The following is a 14,419-nucleotide window of genomic DNA, read 5'->3' as shown; positions in this document are numbered from 1 at the left end:
TGTTTCATGGGCCTTCGCAACGGTGGTGGGTTTTCTAGTAGATCTTCCATTGTTTCCATAACTTCTTCTTCTTCTTCTGTGTCGTAGTTGTCTTTATGCCCTTGTCGAATGGTTTGCTCAATTTCTGGATCAAGTGTAAAGATGGTTAAGGCTTAAGATCGACGACCTTGCATAAGAAGATTTTTCCCTTGAAGTCACAGCAGCTTCAGTACTGCTGTTCGAATGCTCTTTGGAACTACACTCGATCGCAGGTTAGTAAGCTCGATCGCACTATGCTCGATCACACTTGGTCTCTACTCGATCCCAATAACAGAATGTAGGCACCGCAAAGCTGAAACAGAACAGAAACAGAGAAATAAAAAGAAAACAAAAAATATTTTTGATTTTTGATAAAAAAAGAATTAAAATTAAAAATTAAAATAACCAAACTAAAGGAAACTAATTCTAAGCAAAATTTGCCGCAATCCCCGGCAACGGTGCCATAAACTTGTTGTGCAAATATCTACCTAAATTAATCGGCAAATAATTGTACGTTTAACTCGCAAGTGCACAAGATCAATATAGTAGTATAGGGTGCAAGTACGAGATCATTCCAACGAGGATTGCTAAATTTTGCTTAAAATAAATTCTGTAAGTAAAAAAAAAAACAAAGATTGATTTTGAGTTGATAATATAAAAAGGTAAGGCGTTGATATCCACAACTAATCATGCTTATATAATATAACAATATGCCAATACTTTAATCATGTTATGCATACCTAATGTTTGACAACCTAAGGGCATGGTGTATACTCCTTAAGGTATAGATTTTCCTAAGCAACGAGTTAGGCATGTGAGTATACTCTAACTCTTTTCTTTCTTAAAGGATTTAGCATGGATGTATACTAAGTTGTTATTTAAAAAAAGCATAAATCTATGGAAATCAACAAACACATGGAACATAGGGCATGGGTGTATACTTTCGGTATTCCATATTGATTAACCCAAGAACCCGGTATGAATTTCTTTTGTTACTTTTATTAAACCTAGGACTAGGTCATCCAAATTGATTTAATTAACTAATCCATACCCACATGCATGTGTTGATCAGACAAACACATATGAGGAATTCAATAAAACAGGAATTAATCAAGTTAAATATCACAACATGATCATCACAAAGGCGACAATATTGAAATATTAAATAAACATAATTAGGGCTTCAATCTAGCCCTACTAAGTAGTTTAGGTACACATGAGTTTGATGTTAAACATCTTCATAAAATAAAATAGAAAGGAAAAGAATAAACCTGAAACTTAAACTTGAAGAGCTCCAATTCTTTTCCTTGGAAATTGTATCTCTATTCTAAAGGTTTAATGGTCTATTTATAGGCCTTAGGAACACTCTACAAACCCTAAAAATCATAGGGTTTGAGCCATAGTTCGCACAAGGCTTCAAAAACCTAAAAGAAAACACTTTCCAGAATAGGGCTATGGTTGGCTTGCTCCTCACGCACGGGTGCGCTCGATCACAAGACTGCGATCGATCTCTAGTGTTGGGAGCTCGATCGCAGGTGCGATCGAGGCTGCTGCTTGTGCGCACGCCTTGCGCTCGTCTAATCCTTTTGCTTGTAGTATGCTCGATCGTAGGTCCCCTGCGATCGATTGCACTACCAGAGTCTCTAGCTTTTCCTAAATTTGCTATTTAAGCCCGATACTTCTGAAATTGCTTCATTTTCTTTCAAAAGCCTACAAAAACATAGAAAACACATAAAAGAACTAAAATGGCATAAACTAACAAAAGTAAGGAATTAACAAATATAAGTTAAGGGCTAAAATATGAATATTTTTGGCATTTAACAAGTCAGCAAACCCATGCTGGGTCACGGCTGGACCTGCGTGGGTCTAGCTTGACCCACTGGTCACAAGGTGAGCCGCGGTAAGGTCACCTTGGACCCTTTTTTTTTTTTTTTCTTTTTCTTTTTCTTTAAAAAAAAAAAAAAATCGAAGGTATTTTGGTCTTTTTTAGGCATTGACATTTGAAGTTAACGGCTAAATTTGACGGAGGGGGTAAATTGATTGAAATTGAAAGTTCAGGGATGGTATGAATTTTGGGAGGGTCTTTGAGGGGTTTAAAGTAAAGTTTCTCCTAAATACTTAGTAGTTTAAAATTATATATATATATATAAGGGTACATCTTCTTGTTGCATGTTTGGGGTGACATGTTAGAGCACTCAGTAGCTAAATGACATTTTTATTTAAAATGGCTAATCATATTTGGAAAAAAAAAAAAAAATTACACATTGGAACTGTTCACACAAGCCTTTTTTTATTATAATTTCTCTCACCTTTCTCTCTATTTTTCCCAAAACTTCTTCCCACTTTTTTTTTTTTGGAAAAAATATAAAAAAGTCCAACAACCTAACAGTCATTTTTGAAAGAGCCTCACAATGTTCAACAGGTGCTAAAGTAGCCCATCAAATTACCAGAGTGTGTCAAAAAGGCCATATATTTTTTTATATTCCAATAATACCCTTATTCTTTTAAAAACTAAAATAAAAACTAAAAATTGAAAAGAAAAAAGAAAAAAGGAAAGTGGTGGCTTGTTTGTTTTGTTTTGTTTTGTTTTGTTTTGTTTTGTTTTGTTTTTTAGTAAAATCCTCTTAACCCCCTCAAACTATCACTAGGGGTGTCAATGCATAACCGCCCACTAACCGCTAACCGCTAATCGCTTAACTGCTATAACCGCTAACCACTATAACCGCCTAACGGTTAGCGGTTATGGGGTTTACTAACCGTAACCCCTAACCGCTTTTTATATAATATACTTTTATAACTATATATATATATATATATATATATATATATATATATATATATATAACATAATCAATTGATCATTAATGATTAAATCACATTTTTGTTTTAGATAATTAAATCACAGTTTGAGTATTAATATATTATCACTATAATTTATATGATTATATCACATGATAAATTAATCATTAAATCATTTGATTATATAATAACAATTATTCATATATACTCATAAGTCATAAGTATGCAAGTTCATACTAATACAACAATGAACAATTAAGTATCTAGAGACTTAGTTTCAATGTATATTATCACTATAATTGATATGATTATATCACATGATGAATTGATCATAAAATCCTGTGATTATATAATAACAAATAATACATATATAATATGACATAACTCATAACTCATAAGTCTACAGGTTAATCATATGATTCATATTATTCATGTACAATGATAATCGCAATTGAATTAAATAATGTGTTACTTATAACCACAATTGAATCAAAGCATTATTATTTATTAGATACTATATCACATTATCTTAGATTCTTAGATCTAAGATAGTTTTATTATATTAATATGAATTGTGATTTGTGAGATAATATGATTATATAATTTAAGTATGAGTGTGTGACCATTAGATCATTAGGAATTTAGGATTTAGGAGTTTGAGGATTACCATAATACCATTAAATAATAAGTTCAATTCAAAAAAAAAAAAAAATTATAAGTAAATATGATAATAATTTAATTCATTAATCATATGATCTAATTTAATGAGATCATATGATTATATAGTATCAAATTAAGTAATTGACATTAGACTCAACAATATGTTACTTATAACCACAATTGAAGCTGTATTAATGTATTTTTTGAACTATGTTTTCACTATTTTTTGCAAAAAAGAAATTTAACCAATTACCCATTTTTTGAAAGAAAGAAATTTTACCATTTTTTAAACAATTTTTTGAACCATTTTTTGAACCATTTGTAACAAATTTTTTTAAAACTGAATCATTGATACGATCTAATCTCAATTTACTTTTATGAAATTTTCTTTTCTAAGTTTCAAAAAACATATTTGAATATTGTTTTAAAATCCAATCTGGACCGTTGGATTATCAAGTTGGAAACAACTGAGGGTAAAAAATGCTACAGTGTTTAAAAAAAAAAAGAAGAAGAAGAAGAAGCCCAAAAAGGCCAAAAAAAGCTCAAAAAAGCTTAATTTTGAAAAAGTGGTTAGCGGGCGGTTACCTATTTCAATAATCGCTAACCGGCGGTTAGTAGCTAGGTGGTTAGCGGTTGCGGTTAGTGAAATCTAATAACTGTTAAGGCGGTTACGATTAGCAGTTTTTGCTAATAACCATTAACTGTAACTGTATTGACACCCCTAACTATCACCCCAATGATAATCTCCCCCCAAACTATCCATTGCGACAATTTACCCCATAAACTATCAAAACAAACACAATATACCCCCTAATGTTAGTAAAATGACTAAAAACAACAATACTAAAATTTATAAAAAATAAAAAAACTGAAAAATAACTAAAATTTCTAAGGGGTGCCAGACCGCCCGAATATGGTGGCCGGACCACCCCTAGGTAATTGGGGATGGTCCGGCCACCCACCAGGGGGTAGATCGGCCACCCCCAAAGATAAAACTGAGATTTTTTTTTTCTTTTCATTTTCATTTGTCCCTGAACCACCCCAAGGGCCATGGGGTGGCCGTTCACCCCTAGGGCAAAAATAGGGTGGCAGAACAACCCCTAAGGGCCATGGGGTGGCCGGTCACCCCAAATGGGATTTGGGGGTGGCCGGACCACCCAGTTTTCTTTTTTTTTTTTTTTTTTCTATTGCTTTTAGATTAATTTTTTTCTTATAAAAAAAATTAATTTTTTTTTAAATTTATTGGGATATTTTTCTCTTGTTGAAATTTATATAGGGGTAATTTTGTCATATTACGAGCATTGGTGGGTACATTATCAGTGTTTTGGTAATTTGGAGGGTAGATTGTCGCAATTGATAGTTTGGAGGGAGATTATCATTGTGGTGGTAGTTTGAAGGGGTTAAGAGAACTTTACCTTTTTTTTAGTTTTTTATTGTTTAATATATATATATATATATATATATATATATATATATATATATATATATATATTAAAAATTATATGTGTTGCCATTTTTATTGGCATTGACGTCACATTTAAAAAAATTCGTCAGATTTTTTTTTAAAAGAAATGCAGAATTTAATAAAACTCCCATATTTTGTCCAGCAAAATCCTAAGTTGCAAAGGGCACATGGCCCAAGTTGATGGCAAATGGCACTTAGCCACCTAGATTTTTGATGGGCAAAATGTTAAGGTTTTATTAGATACTAACATATCTCTTTTTTTAATGGAATTTGACTCCAGTGACAATTTTTTTTTTTTTTTGGGAATATCTCAGAAACCTTTGGTTTTACTTTCATACGACATGAAACGATTTATAATTTAGGCCAACTATAGTGACTAATTATTTATTTATTTCAAAAAACTTTTTTTTTTTTTTTTTTTGTCATTGGTTTTCTTTTCTTTTTAAAAAATTGTTTGTTTTTTTTTATTATTATTTAATTTTTTAAAAGAATATGAGTATTATCGGAATATAAAAAAATAAGTGGCATTGTTAATACATTTTGGTAGTTTGATGGATTACTTTAGTACTTTTTGATAAGGGAAAATGTATAATAACTCTCTGAATCAACCCTTTAAAATTTAAATCTCCTTAAGTATTTTTTTTTCAAAAATTTACTCCATTGGTTAATCAAAATTACAATAAAATCCTTGCCGTCTATTTTTTTTTTAACAGCCGTTAAATATACCAAAACGAGCCGTTTTTGAAGTGGGCCACGTCATATTTTTTTGATCCTGCGTGTCCACTTTTGACACATAGGATCAAAACACACCGTTTTGGACCTATCCAAAACATTTTGGATGTGTTTTGGTAATACTTAGGGTTTTATTTGTTGAACCCCAAGTACTCGTGCTTCATCCCTTCCAGCAGACGAAGAACACAAGCTTCCCCGACAAACAATCCAAGACCCACTGTGATTCCAAGGTTCTCCCCCCGAGGCACTCACCGGCGCAATAGAACCGACTGTGAAACTCAGTCCGATGTCACTCAGTCCGGCGTCAGATCTCCGTCTAGGGTTTCGTGAATTTCAAATTTTTTTATTCAAAAAATTTGGATTTCGACTAGAGGTATTTCCTGCAATTTTTTGTAGGTTGTGTTGGTTCAAACAAATGAAAGCCTTTTCTTGTAGTTTTATGACGTTTTTTTTTAGTATTGGAACCTTATTGTCAAAACCCCCATCCCCAAGTATTTTTGCTGAACTCGTGTTTATATACCTTATTGGGCTGATGTGTTGAATTTATATACTTTATTGCTATGTTATATATACTTTAGTGCTATGGATTGGCAATGGTTGTCGGCATGGAATATTTTGCTTGTGGCCTTGGAACTTTTTGGTTGTGGTCCCATATTAGTTGTTGTCTGACAGTGGCTTTGTCCATAATAGGCAGATGTGTTGGATATATATATATATATATATATTGTGTTTTGTCGTGGCTTAGTGGCTTTGTCCATAATTTTGGTTGTGGTCCCATATTGTTTTGTGTGTTTTGTCCTTTGACAATTGGTTGTGTTAATATATTAAAAAATGCCTAAGAATTAATCCCTATTTACTAGAAATATATATTTTTGTCCACTTTTTTGTCAACCACTTTTGTTTCTCTTGGGGCCTATGGTGATTCAAGCATAACAAACAAACAACAAAGGAAGAAAGAAAGATAATGTGACTCATGTGAATTGTACATTTTTTTATAAATGGTTATACAAGAAGAATTAGACTATGTGATAATTTTTGGTGTGTTTGGGAAATAGTTTTGAGAGGCAAAATGAGGAAGGAATTGATTGATGTGATATAGAGGTAAATAAGTTTTGAATTTTTTTTTTTTTTGAGAGAAAAGTGAAGAAAGTTGTTTGGTAATGTGAAGAAAGGGGTTTGACTTTTTTTTAGAAGGGAAATGGTTGGGAAATGGTTACCGAACATAGGCTTTATTATGTTTATTTTTTTTTATTTTTTTCTAAATGCTACTTTTTGGTTTGATTGTGACCATTTGTAAATTTTGTATACAAAAGTGATGAACTATTTTATTCCACAAAAAACGAAAATGAATGTAAAATATGTATATAATAGTGAGGAACTATTTTATTCGACGAAAAATGGAAACGAACAGGTTTTAATTGGTTATAGATGAAAAATAAACAAAGTAAATAAAATTGTATAGATAGTTTATATATTAGAAAATGAAAGAAGAATCGTAGTATATATATTGTTTTCATAATGACAAAAACGGTTATGGCCTGCTTTCTAATCAAATATAAGTTTCTGGAACTCTACATAAATGTACATTTAGAAACAACAAGGTGCTTCGAATTTGGAAGCCTCAAGCTTTGTTTATATGCTTGCTTGAAATTGAGTACAATGAAACCTCTTTTAATTTTTACTTTCATTTGTTTATAAAATGTTCTTTCTCCATTGTATAAATGGTTATACAAGAAGAGTTAGACTATGTGATAATTTTTGGTGTGTTTGGGAAAGAGTTATGTATTTTTGCATGCAATGAAACTCCATATGTTCACAGATATGTTTGGGAAAGAGTTAGACATTGTAGACATTTTTTTTCTTACACTATTTCATATGTTCACAAATATGGTGGGATAATTCACCATACCCCATTTGAGTACATTGGTGGTGACGTCCATCAAGTAAAGGGGTTTGATGTTGACTTTTTGAGTATGCGGGAATTCAAAGAGCTGGTTTGTGATTTGGGATACTTGAAAGACTTTAGATGTTGGTATAACGTCAGTGACCATCATGACCAAGTGATAGCTTTGAATACTGATGCATACATTGTTGATTTTTGTAACATTGTTGAAACTTACAAGTTAAAAGAAAATTATTTATATGTAGAACATATGGTTGACGATGTTGTAATGGTAGATGAGACTTTATTTCTTCAAGCTCGTGAAGCACATGGTAGAGATGGGGGTGGTGGGTTGGATGAAACACATGGGGCTACCCATGAATATGGAGATGGAAGAGGATTAGGAGAAGATAGACAATGTGAACATTCTCGAGCAAGATATCGTAAAAGCCCACGGGTTAAAACTAGAGCTGCTCGTACGGTTACACCATCAAAGAAAATGACCTCCACTGATTGTTCTTCTCGAAGCGAACAACCGACCACCAGCCGAGGAGGTACACATTATTCTATTCTTTTCTTTTCATTTAATTGATGTTTATTTTATTCTTTTAAATTGAGATTATATTAATCAACTACTGTATTAATTCTTTTAATTAAAATAGAATGGAGTGGAAGGAAAGCAACTGCTGTTCGGACTCCAGCCAAGCAAAGGACATCCACCGCACGTGCGTCCTCCAGTGAGCAAGCACGCAAGCATCCGACCACCAGTAGAGGAGGTTACATTCTAATCTTTTAAATTGAGAATTCTTAGTGAATTATAGGGGTTGTTAATCATGTTGTTCCTTTTTTTTTCAGTAAAAAGAATAAGAAGAAAAACACGAGGTGCTCAAACTGTTTTAAAAGATGAAGAGGACAATGTTAATGTTGATGTGGAAGGCAATGACCATCCTGGTACGGATGCTGTACCCGAAACAGGTACACAAAAAAAAAAAAAGAGGTGGTAAGCCATGGAAGACCAAAGTGGTTCAGCCTATTGACGAAGTCATCAAGGAGCTATTGAGTGACTTCGAAGCAACTGATGGCGAGCATGCAGACCTATTCTACGATTCTGATGCGGTCAAAAAAGAAAAGGAATGAACGGCCAACTAGTGGGACAATGTTGATTGTAACATAAATGCGGGAGGAGACAATGTTGTGGACAACGAATCTGATGATGAAAGTAATGGTCTTGTAAGTTTACAAGGTAGTGATTCTAACGATGTTGGCAAAAGAAAGAAGCGGTATAGACAGTTCAATAATAAACATGACTTGAAAAAAGAATAAAGTTTGCCCTTGGGGATCAGTTCACCGATTCATATTCCTTTAAGAGGGCACTAAAGACTTATGCTGTATAGAAAGGGTTCGATTACCACTACAAACACAATGACATGGGTAGAGTTAGTGCATTTTGTAGAGAAGAGCATTGCTAGTGGAGGATTCATGCCTCTATTGATGTTACGAGGACATATATACAGATTAAAATATTCTACCTGATCCATATTTGTGGTAATCAGTTTGCAAACACAAGATGCGATGTTGAGTACCTTGTTCGTACGTATAAGAAGGATTTCAAGGATGATACCACGTGGACCCTATACGCATTGCAACAAAGGGTTAAGAGAGACCTCAACATAAATGTTCCCATTGATCGTTGCTATAGAGCAAAGAATGAGGCATTGCTTCAACTTTTTGGCAGCCATTTCAAGCAATATCGCCTCACGAGGAGATACGCGTTGGCAATACTTAGCACCAACCCTGGTAGTAGTGCTTATGTTCATAGAGATTGAGCATTCTTCCAAAGGATGTACATTTGCCATGATGCGTGTAAGAAGGGGTTTAAGTATGGTTGTTGCCCCATAATTTGTTTAGATGCTTGTCATCTTAAGGGGGAATATGAGGGGCAATTACTTTGTGTTATTGGCCTAGATGACAACGACGACATGTTCCCCATTGCATTTGCGGTGGTGGAGGCTGAAACAGGAGAGTTATGGCAGTGGTTTATTTAGATTTTGCTGGTAGACTTATCTGGGGCAGGCGGCGGACTTGGTTGGACTATTATGTGTGACAGGCAGAAGGTAGTGCATTTTGTAATAATCTTATTGTGTTTTTTCATTTGTTTATGTTCTTATATATAATTCAACGCATAAAATGTTTGTGTGTAGGGGCTTGGAACAGCAGTTGATGTTGTGTTGCCACATGCTGAGCATTACTTTTGTGTTCGACACCTACACGCGAACTTCAAAGTGAAAGGCTACACGGAGAAAGCTTTTAAGGATGAGTTGTGGGGGGCTGCACGAGCAGCCAATATTTATGCCTTTGACAACTACATGTAGAAGATCTTGTCAATGGACAAAGGTGCACAAGCTTACCTTAGTAATGTATCTAAGGCGCCATGGTCCAGGCACACTTTCGACTGCCAAACCAAGAGCAACATGTTATTGAATAACCTGGCTGAGAGCTTTAATGCTTGGATTAAAGAAGTTAGGAGTAAGCCCATTCTAACCATGATTGAAGATATTCGTCGCAGATAATGGCACGGTTCAGCAAAAATGGAATGGAATCTGGTCGACTCAATACATAATATGCCCAAAAATTCAGAAAAAGTTGGAGAGGTCAAAGAATGATGCATGAAATTGTATTAGTCGGTGGCAGAATGAGTTAGAGTTTGAAGTCGACCACATGTATGATGCATGGCGTTTAGTCAGGTTAGATCGTCATGAATGCATATGTTGGAGATGGCAGCTGAATGGGATCCCTTACTCCCATGCTTGTGCTGCAATTTACATGAATAAGCAAAAGTCAGAGGCATATGTTAATGGATATTACAAGATGGATACCTACATGCAATGTTATGCAGCTCGAGTGTATGGCATGGAAGGTCCAAAGACATGGACAACTGATGATCCATGCGATGCCATTCTATTACCTATCATTCGAAGGGCTCCTGGTAGACATAAGACTGTTAGGAAAAGAGTTGCAGATGAGCCGATTAACCCCTACAAGCAAACCCATAGTGGATATGTGGTGAAATGTGGAAATTGTGGAGGTTTAGGCCATAATTACAAAGGGTGTCCGGTACCTTTGAATCTAAACAGGAAAGGTGGAAGCCAAAAAATGATTCCATTTAAGCATAGGTAAAACCAATACATTTTTCAATTCAACCATGACCAAGTTATAACTTAATGTTTGGGGATAAATACTATAATGTTTAGTATGGTGATCAGCTTTGACTTAACGTTTGGTTAATGCATTTCAAGGATCACAAGCTCAACTCCACATAGAAGCAGTTGTTGCAGTATCATCAAGCCAAGTGTTCATACACGTAAGGTGACTCAGTCACAGGTAAAACCGATACCTTTTTTCATACACGTAGGGCGACTCTGTCACAGGTAAAACCAACACCTTTTTTTTCTGTTTTCTAATTTATATTATTTTATTTAAATGGTTTGTATATAGCTAATTGTCGTTCCTCTTAATGATTTGGTTGAATGGTTGATATGTAACTCATTGTTGTTCCCCTAAATAATTGGGTTGAATGGTTGGTATGATTGGTTTAAATGGTTGTCAATGTCTGCATATATAATGTGGTATATAATGGTTGTCAATGTCTGCATATATTTCTCTTTTATATTAACTACGTAATATTTCATGAATCACAGGCGGAAGTAAAAGCGGGGTCATCACAGCATGTTAATACACGTAGGGCTACATGTGTACAAAGGAGCCGAGGATGTAATGCTACGCAATGATGTTGTGTTAACTAACCTATATGATGTGAGTGATATCATTAACTTACTTAGAGTTCATTGTTTTTGTCCATATGCCACAATATATGCAGATTGAATGAGTAAATTTCCTTAAATGCAGATTGATATTGAATGAGAAGGGAAAGTAGACATATGATTTTTTGGTTTTAAAGCAACTGTAAGGGATGCAACAACATTGAATATGAATATGCGTTTCAAGCATGGCCACATACTTTTTATGCTTTTTTTTGAACTGTTGGTATATGAATATAGGTCAGTAAAGGTCTTTTGTGTGATGTTAGAAAGCATACAGATACTCAAAAAGTTATATATTTTTGCAAGGAGAACTTAAAAGGCATTATGGCATATGAATGTAATCATGCCAGGATCCTATTAAAACCATATTTATATGTATGTATTAATGCTATATGTTTGCTTAATGGGTTTGTTTGGTCACCTGACACGATCCATTTTCTATATAACTGTTGGTAATTTGGTTGATGTGCTGCAATTATATCATGATATGCAGGCCACAGATATAGAAAGATAGAAATATTCCTAGTGGGCGGCCATTGTATTTTTTTTGCTTATGAAAGGAGTGGCGTTTTGTAATCAAATTTGTGAGCAGGAGTTGGTTTAGAGCTAGCATTAGTTGTAGATGATTCTGTGGCACACACAAAATCATCCAAACCCAGCTTGTCTAAACAAGCCGAAAGATCACCAAACCAACAAAAAAGGAATGGAATAAGTACACCCGAACAATCACAAAAAAATTAAAAAATTAAAAAATTAAAATTAAAATTTAAAAATGTAACCACCAAATAGGAAAAAAATAATTTTTTTTTGATAAGTAAAAACGTATTTGGGGCGCAACCAAATACACAAGGAAAAAAATAATTAATTTGTCATTTCATCAAGTTTTGTGGAGGAGAGGGTAAAACACATGCATATATACTGATCTCCCTCTCTCTCACGCATGCACACCTATATACATACAAATATAGTGTGCTCACATTAAAATCAATTCAAATATTAACATACATTTAATTATAGAAATTTAACAAGTCATACAATTTTTTGTTGTGCCTGCCTAATCTTCTAATTCAAGCCAGGTGATACAAAATACACAATTGAAAGCTACACAATCTTTCCATGCCTCAATGCCCCATCAACCTTAAACTAATAAGCAATACGCAAATGACCAACGAAAAAACCAATAAATATGTTTGGATCCTCAGTTTGACTCTAAGTGATGACACTTTACCCTTCAGAGAATTAACTTGTTTATACAACCCAGGTAGGACCTTCCTTCGGCGAGCATAGGTTTCGTCGTCATACCATTGGAAAAAACGACATTGTCCAACTTTCTGTCTACACAAAAAAATTTACAATTTCAAAAAATTACGAACAAATACGAAATAACAACTATTTATCAACACCAACTTAGCCAAATTGAAATACCTTTTATGGTCATACATAGCATACCCATAGAATCTCCTCCTAGGAATTTTAATAGTTGTAGATGTTAAAATCGGGGTTGTAAGGCCACATCTACATTGCACAGGTTCCATATCATCTTTGACCGACAATATTACAGATGCAGATGACATTGATTGTTCATTCTACAATGAAACCCTAAATCATTAACAGTAAACCACCAAAACTCTTATGGGTTTCACAAAATAAAATTTACAAACCTTTTTCAGCTTCCCAGTGCACAATTCGTCTTCATTGTCTCCTTCCCTGAAACTTGTCTTCTTCCTATTTATCTTATTATCTGGACCTAACAATATATAAATGACATGAAAAAGAATAATCAAGCTCATAAAAGAACAATATAATCAAGCTCTTCTAAATGCAAAGAGAAATTTTAGAAGCACCAAACAATACATGTGCATCACATTTTTTTTCTTGCAATTTTTAGTTTCTTATCTCTCCTTTTTATGATTAAATAAAACCCCAGTGCTACGCATGGGCAACAACTAAAACCCCAAGTATGCTGGAAGGGATGAAACACGAGTACTTGGGGTTCAACAGCTAAAACCCCAAGTATTACCAAAACACACCGTTTTGGATAGGTCCAAAACAGTGTGTTTTGATCCTACGTGTCAAAAGTGGACACGTATGATCAAAAAAATCTGATGTGGCCTACTTCAAAAATGGTGCGTTTTGGTATATTTAACGGCTATTAAAAAAAATAGACAACAGAGATTTTATTGTAATTTTGATTAACTAAATGAGTAAATTTTCGAAAAAAAAAACTTACGGAGATTTAAATTTTGAAGGGTTGACTCAGGGAGTTATTATACATTTTCCCTTTTAATAAGTGGTCTTTTTTAATTTTTGGGGAAACTTCAATAAGCCTCCCCTAACTTCCAACCGATTTGACAAGCACCCTCTGAATTACCAAAACTCTCATTTAGACCCCCTGAACTTTGGTTTGCTCTCACTTTGGACCATTCTGTTAGTTTTCACCGTTAAACCGACATTTTGTGCCCATTATACCCTCAACCAAAATTACGTCGTTTTGGGCTTCAAAACTACATCACCACCTAGCATAAAACAACGTCGTTTTGAGTATAATATTAGGCTGGAGGTGGTTTCAGCCACCCCCTATAGGTCGTATGGGGTGGCGGAAACCACCCCCAGGCCCTTGGGGGTGGTCCGGCCACCCCCAAAAGGCCAAAAAAATTTGCACATGAGAAATTTTTTGGGCTTTTGAGGGTGGCCGGACCAGCCCCAAGGGGTTGGGGATGGTTTCGGCCACCCCCTACCGGTTTGGCCACCCCATAAGGCCAGTAGGGGGTGGCCGAAACCACCCCCAGCCCCTCATGGTTCCCACACCCCAAACACTGATCTTTTTTTTTTGGCCTTTTGGTGGACAATTCACCCCCTTGGCCAAAAATGGGGTGGTCCGGCCACCCCATTTTGGACAAGGCGATTTGGTCTATTTCTTTTTTTTTTTCTTTTATATATATATATAAAATGACGTCATTTTGGGATGGGTAGGTGTTGTAGTTTTAGGACACAAAATGGTGTAGTTTTGGGGTGAGAGTAAAATGGGCATAAAAAGTTAAA

Source organism: Corylus avellana, chromosome ca3, assembly GCF_901000735.1.
Source record: "Corylus avellana chromosome ca3, CavTom2PMs-1.0".
Taxonomy (NCBI): domain Eukaryota; kingdom Viridiplantae; phylum Streptophyta; class Magnoliopsida; order Fagales; family Betulaceae; genus Corylus; species Corylus avellana.
Note: the sequence above shows the minus strand (reverse complement) of the source record.